Raw genomic sequence first — 7,492 nt, 5'->3', positions numbered from 1 at the left:
TTACATAGATGAACGAGGAGTTTCAACAAGGTTTCTTCAAATGTTTCCAGTTTTTGGCCATTTTGTAAATCCTCGCCATTCAAGTCTTCAGCTTGATATGGGAGAACGTCGTCGCTTCTCTCTCTCGCTCCTCTCTCTCTCTCTCTCTCTCTCTCTCTCTCTCTCTCTCTCTCTGACGGCAGGACGTGACAGACGGACGGACAGTCATTGACAAGCCAAGGCTGCCGGGCCAGTAGTGTAGCCAGCCGTCCCCCAGGTGCCCGCCTCTGTCCAGAGCCTCTAGAGGGTGGAATGGAACAGCGTGGGAAGGGCGGGCAGCGACAAGGAGGAGGAGGAGGAGGAGGAGGAGGAGGAGGAGAAGGAGGAGGAGGAGGAGGAGGAGGAGAAGGAGGAGGAGGAGGAGGAGGAAGGAGGAGGGAGGAGGAGAGGAGGAGGAGGAGGAGGGGAGGAGGAGGAGGAGGAGGAGGAGGAGGAGGAGGAGGAGGAGGGCGGGCAGACGACACACACTGCTTGACCCTGTTAGTGTTTGTCCGCACGTCGCAGGCGGAAACACACACACACATACACACTGACACACACACACACACACACACACACACACACACACACACACACACCGGACCGCCGCTGCCGCGCGGAAGCAGGTCGTCAGTCCGACTCGGGCACACATCATTTTGGACCCAAGATCAACACCGGAACCGCTCCGAAAACATTCACGCGCAGACACGCGGCCGGGAGACGGACTGGGTCATTTTTCCACACAACCGCGCGCCAGGACGGTAAAAAATGGAAGTCTTCCGACCGAAAAGGCGGTACGTACAAACAAGAAGTGTGACCACGGCCGAAAAAGGGGGTGGGGGTTGATCTGGAATCCTAGCGTCACAACGCCCCGCGTGGCAAAAGCTCTGCCGGCCGGTGGGTGACTTTGTAGTCGAGCCGACGCCCCACGTCGAGATATCGAAGGGGCGATATGACGAAGAGGGATGATGGGCACACACTCACACACACACACACACACACACACACAGTCTCGACCGAGGACACAAGAAGCCTGTCAAAATGTCCTTTAATTTTCCGCGCTGGTTCGTGCAGTCCAGCGGCGCCCCGCCCTTCTCTCCCGGCAGGCCTTCAGATGCCGCTTCGATATTATGGATGATCCAGGGGCGGAACGCGGATAGAGAGAGGGGGGAGGGGAGGGGAGGGGAGGGGGAGGGGTGGGGGAGGGGAGGGAGAGGGGTTGCAACGTCTTTACGAGGCTGCAGAGACCCTGACGATTGGGCGTTGGCCTGCCGAGGCGATACAGCAAACTGATAGCTTTCTCCTATCATCTGGACAGGAATGACCCGAAGGCGGGAAGAAACAGGGAGAGGGGGGGGGGGGCGGTGCAGACGGCGGGGAAACAAAATAAAATCGCCGGCGCCGAAAGGCGTCGAAGAATGCAATAGGGGAGAGTGGCCTCACTTCAAACGAAGCACAATAAATTCAAATCGTTTTCGCGGCCCGTAGTCGGCCGCTGCTTCGAGCGCAGCTAGTGCAGTGGAAGCCAAGCGCGGATCCAGGGAGGAGATGGGAGGGGAGGGGGAGTGGAGTAGGGGATTCCCCCCAGCACCCGAAAGGTGGGCAAAATGCATACTTTGTCCACTGTAAAAAATTCCGTACTTTTGTACGGAATGGTACAGAAAAAAATTGTACGGAGGTACGGAGAAAAGTACGGAACGTTCCGTACTTGCTCCATATGAACCAATGTAAATGGGTACGGAAAAAAAGTACGGAACGTTCCGTAGTTGGCAAGTACGGACGGTCCAGGCAAATTATTGACCAGACATGTTCCGTACTTTTTCCGTACTTTTTTCTCACAGTGTCCCTGTAAGTAGCGAAAAGTGCTACTTTTGGCACCTTTCATTCCCTCACCCTGAAGGCCGCCTCTGGATCCTCCACTGCAGCGAGGCGGGCCTGGCCGTGCCGAGCCGGGCAGGTGGTCCAGTGGCGGAGGGCAAGGGGGGGAAGGTGAGTTCGGAAGGAGGGAGGGATCGGGCCGTCGGAGCGACCATCTGTGAGGGACCATCTGTGAGGGGCTGGCCGGGGAGGCGGGAGGCGGCTAACCAAAATAGACCGCCAGGATCGGCCTTTCGAGGGACGCAAAGGCAAAACGGCTCCGTGTTCACGCCGCTCACGGTCTTGAGGGAGAGGAGAAGACAGACCGGCCTGCAGCAGCCTGAGTTGTGTTCGTCTCTCTCGCACTCATGGGGCGAGACGTCTCGCACCTTCGCGACGCCACAGGACATCGAACTTTCTTTGCGTGTCGTTTGGAGATCGCACTTTTTCAACAGTACTCATCGGACTGCGCGACGAAAACGAAAATCGGGAAACGAATGAGAAGACAGACGACACACGGCAAAGACACAACTCCACCAACTACTCTTGCCAACGTGTCGAAAGTAACCATCGACAAAGAATGCACCACGGTGAACAACATCACTTACCTCCTTTCCGAAAGTCTAAAGCGACTTTCCAACAGGGTAAACGAATTGGATTGAGCCGATCGGAGCAGGGAATGCCCCAGTATCGGGCGGCGCATTGGCCGAGTCATGGAACGGCCGGAAGTGTTTCTCCTCGCTGCGCAAAAGTAGCCAAACCGACGGTAAAATGGAACTGTGCACGTTGCTGCTCCTGGAAGTTTCCGGCGGCGCCGATTCGGCTGATTCGCGGCGGGGCGGGCGAACTGTTTCTCCCCATAATTTATTTGCAAACGAAATGATATCGCGGCTTCCTTGGTCCCCGCTGCCGCCGTGGCGGATGGCGCAGCACCCCAACTTTTACCTTGTTTCAAAGTCTCGTGCTCACCCACTTGATCGTACTCCCCACCAGATAAAACAAAAAAATAGACCACACAAAAAAAACGAGGAAAGAAGGAAGAATGCCGCCGTGGAGAGAAAGTTTTTCATCAGCGTTATGGAATGTTGGGTGACGCGGTGCGCTGCTGAGTCCAATCACTCTGCAGCTGCAGGTGGCTTCGTGAAAGGTGGGGTGGCACACGGGGTGGCACACGGGGTGGCACACGGGGTGGCACACGGGGTGGCACACGGGGTGGCACACGGGGTGGCACACGGGGTGGCACACGGGGTGGCACACGGGGTGGCACACGGGGTGGCACTCGGGCTGGCTCATGGGGTCCCACTGTGGCACGCGCCGAAAAAGTATGGCCCTTGACGGTAACTCTCCTCAGCCAGCAGTCTCCCAGCTCATTGGCTGCGTCCCGTAGGGATTTCCCGTGGAGGCCCCTGATTTATACGAGGCAGGTACGGCAGGAAAATGAAACAAGCTCAAAAAAAGTATCCAATGTTTTCAAATTTTTGTTTCGTTTTGAAATCTTGCTAAACAAGGATGTCAGAGGGGAGTAATTTGACAAAGAGCGACAAAGAGTTGGTGATTTTCAAGATAAGCAAAAGAAGAATCCAATGTGGGAGCATTAATCCATCCCTGTGCGCTGCCATAGAGGCTATCCGGGCGATTGACTCTGCCGATACATTTCACTTTGAGGCGAGGAGGCCCTGAAAGCAGTGCCCCTCCCTTGCGGCCCGCGGCGCGGGCCCGGCGGGTAGTCCCGGGGCTTGCATGCGGAAGTGCCGCTCGTCGAGCGAGAAGAGGCAGAGAGAGAGAGAGAGAGAGAGAGAGAGAGAGGAGAGAGAGAGGAGAGAGAGAGCGCACGGCGGAGGTGCGAGGAGGCTTCATTCACGGCGCGAGGCCAAACAAAACCCCGCGGCGTGACGCGAGTCGACGCGGTGGGCGTCGCGGCGTCGCGGCCGCACCGTTGATCCGCGCGGCTGCCGCGGCTGGAGGCGCCAAAAACATGACGCCTGATAACAAATGACGCAGACCATTGACATGACATCGGCCAGGGCGTCCCTGCGGCTGGCTGGCGGGCTGGCGGGCTGGCGCTGACGTCCTATGCCGCGTCCCGCGGTAATGGTCCCGGCGACAGGCTCCGCGCCGCTCCGCGCAAAACACGGCAGGGTAGCGCGGCCATGAATATTGAAGCGCCGATAAGACGCCCCGCCCCGAGCGGCCCGCGCGGCCAGGGCGGCCAGAGCCACCGGGGAACCCCACAGTGGGCCAGAAGACCGGTGGAGGCGGCCAAAATCCTAGACGCGTTTTGAGCTCCAGAGTCGCTAAGCAGGACTCGAACTGAACGTGTGACTTCACCAATGGATTCCTCGTTCGGAGAGCAATCCGTTGGTGGGGTCACACGTTCGGTTCAAGTCCCACACGGTAAAAACGGTTCCTGGTTTTCCCAGGAACTCCCTGGAAATTGTCTATGCCTTCACCATTGGCTTCCTGGAAAAACCAGGCTCCGTTTTTACCGTGCATTTAGTGACTCCGGAGCTCAAAACGCGTTCAGATTTTTGGCCTCCTCGGCCCACTGTGGACCCGTGGGGGACCCGTGCCGACGTCCCGACCTGTCCGCGCGCGGAGCTTCGCTTGGAGCTTCGCTTGGAGCTTCGCTTGGAGCTTCGCCTGGAGCGCCGCGGCCTCAAAGGGCCGAACCGCACACACGCGGTACCAATGGCTGGCCGTTCGCAGGGGAGACGGTTGCTGCCGTTTGATTCCTCATCAAGGGCGGTTTCAGAGAAGGATTCGTGAGAAGAGTTAAGGGAATGTCGCGCAATGTTGCCTATCTACAAGGACAACAGGTTCTTGCCTACCTTTCAGGCGTCTTCATTGGTGTGTGTGTGTGTGTGTGTGTGTGTGTGTGTGTGTGTGTGACGCCTCCATGTATCCCCGCCTGTTCTTGATGGACGCCTGTCAAGCTCTGAACCAAGCTCTGAACATATTTGCCTTGAATCATTCAAACGAGGAAAACAGGGACCACTATGTGTCTCCGCTTGGGGCAGGCTGCACTAGACTCCTGGTCACTTCGCCTGGACGCGAAAAACAGAGCCCGCGTCGGTATTCGAACCCTCGATTCGAACGGTGTTCGAGAGCAAGGCTATTATCATTACCTGAGCGCAGCAGCGCCCGCCCGGCCAGCAGACGACGTGGTGGTGGGCTGCCGCACCGCCCGGCCAGCAGACGCCGTGGTGGTGGGCTGCCGCACCGCCCGGGCAGGACACGTGGGGTGGGTGCGCACCGCACGGCCAGCAGACGACGTGGTGGTGGGCTGCCGCACCGCCGGCCAGCAGCGCGTGGTGGGGCGCCGCACCGCCGGCCAGCGACGAAGTGGTGGTGGGCTGCCGCACCGCCCGGCCAGCAGACGAGTGGTGGGCGCCGCACTGCCCGGCCAGCAGACGACGTGGTGGTGGGCTGCCGCACCGCCCGGCCAGCAGACGACGTGGTGGTGGGCTGCCGCACCGCCCGGCCAGCAGACGACGTGGTGGTGGGCTGCCGCACCGCCCGCCAGCAGACGACGTGGTGGTGGGCTTTCCGCACCGCCGCCAGCAGACGACGTGGTGGTGGGCTGCCGCACCGCCCGGCCAGCAGACGACTGGTGGGGGCTGCGCACCACCCGGCAGCAGACGACGTGGTGGTGGGCTGCGACCGCCGGCCAGCAGACGACGTGGTGGTGGGCTGCCGCACCGCCCGGCCAGCAGACGACGTGGTGGTGGGCTGCCGCACCGCTAGGCCGTTTCCAAACGGAGCTCTCTGTCTCTCTCGCACTCACGGGCAGTCCAGCGGGAGTGCGAGAGAGACAGAGCGGCGTGTTCGGAGCCGGCTGGCCCGCGCCGACAAAGGCGACCAAAATATCTGCATGGTAATAGGACGGTGGTGGCGCGCTGTGCGGCGCTGCGCACAGTGTCTGGCAGACACAAGGGAGGGCCAGCCCAGCCCGGCCCAGCCCGGCAGCCCCAGGGTGTAGGCCACACCGACCACATCCTCTCTCTCCTTTGCCACCGCCGAGACCGTCCGCGTGACATATCCACACCAGGAGTCCGTGCTGCGTCAACTACTACCGGACCGCGTCGCCTCGAGAGAGAGAGAGAGAGAGAGAGGGAGAGAGAGAGAGAGAGAGAGAGAGAGAGAGAGAGAGAGAGAGAGAGAGAGGAGGGACGAGACAGATAATGAGAGACGAAGCTATGTGGATAACGGGTGCCCGGGAGTAAAAGAAAACAGAGATGGTGATAAAAATAACATCCGACTCAAAATAAATATTTCCCCAAACACAGCCGGGCGAAAAAAATAAGTAGAAAAGTGTGCCATTTCGGGCGGTCCCCCGGCCAGGCGGTCACGCAGTGTGTCGCACACACCGAGCGGCGTGCAGTCCGGTCATGCAGCGACCGACCTTTTATTTCCCTCACACTCGGCCGGCCCAGAGGCGAGGGCCATTTTAATTAAATAGCCTGCTCCGATTCAAAATTGGCTCCCCATCAGCGCACCACCTCACCGCACCAGAAAGCCGGCGGCAGCGCTAGCGGCGCGTAGCGCCCTACACTCATGCGAGTGTGTGTGTGTGAGTGTGTGTGTGTGTGTGTGAGTGTGTGTGTGCGTGAGTGTGTGTGAGTGTGTGTGTGAGTGTGAGTGTGCCGGCGCGTGCGTTTGGGCAGGGCGTATATGTATGCTGGATATATTGCTGCCCTAGCCATTCAGCGGGTGCGAGTATGGGCATCCAGAGAGACGCTGAGCTGTGTGTGAGTGCGTGCGTGTGCGCGCGCGGCGGGCAGAAGGTCTAACTGTCATCCCCCTTCCCCCTCGCCACCATCCCTGCAGCAGCCTCCACAGCCCCGATCCCCTCTCTTTCGATCACAATAAAAAGATGAAACAAATAATGGCATCAATGGAAACGAACTGAAATTCGAACCGCGCCCCCTTCCATCAGCCCCGCTGGGGGGCCCCCGATGGGGGCTCCCGATGAGGTCACCGGAAGAGCCAAAGCGGCCCAAGCCCGAACAGAGCCGTTCTAAAAACAGCGCGACCAAAGCACCACCACATGCCATCGATCTTTCCACCAGTCCAGTTGTGCCTTATGCCACCGGGCTTTGGACAAGCTTTTGGGATCACACACACACACACACACACACACACACACACACACACACACACACACACACACACACACAAGGCCTTTGGTGGCGGCTATTCTCAGTCCGAATAACATCCACAGACGCGCGCCCACACAGGCACGCTGCGCCCCGGCCGGTCGGTCCGATCGACGCCTGCCTCTCCTCTCCCGGCACCCAATGCGGGCTTTTGACGAGGGCCAGGCGGGGGCCGCCAGGGCGAAGGCACCCACTGACCCCAAAACACGCGAGCGAGTTTGAATTTTCAGTTCCACGCGACGACGACTGTGAGATAGATACGAACTCGGGCCGACTATCTGCCCCGACCGCACCACCACCCCCAGCAGGCTGATTCCGAACAGGACTTCGTCGCTTTCTCTCTCTCTCTCTCTCTCTCTCTCTCTCTCTCTCTCTCTCTCTCTCTCCCGCTACTGCCAGAAGCCACATGAGCGAGACAGAGCAACGAAAGTACTGTTCGGTCTGCTGGCGCTATCGTCAGT

This window comes from Thrips palmi, unplaced genomic scaffold, assembly GCF_012932325.1.
Source record: "Thrips palmi isolate BJ-2018 unplaced genomic scaffold, TpBJ-2018v1 HiC_scaffold_11, whole genome shotgun sequence".
In the NCBI taxonomy this organism is placed as follows: Eukaryota; Metazoa; Arthropoda; class Insecta; order Thysanoptera; family Thripidae; genus Thrips; species Thrips palmi.
Note: the sequence above shows the minus strand (reverse complement) of the source record.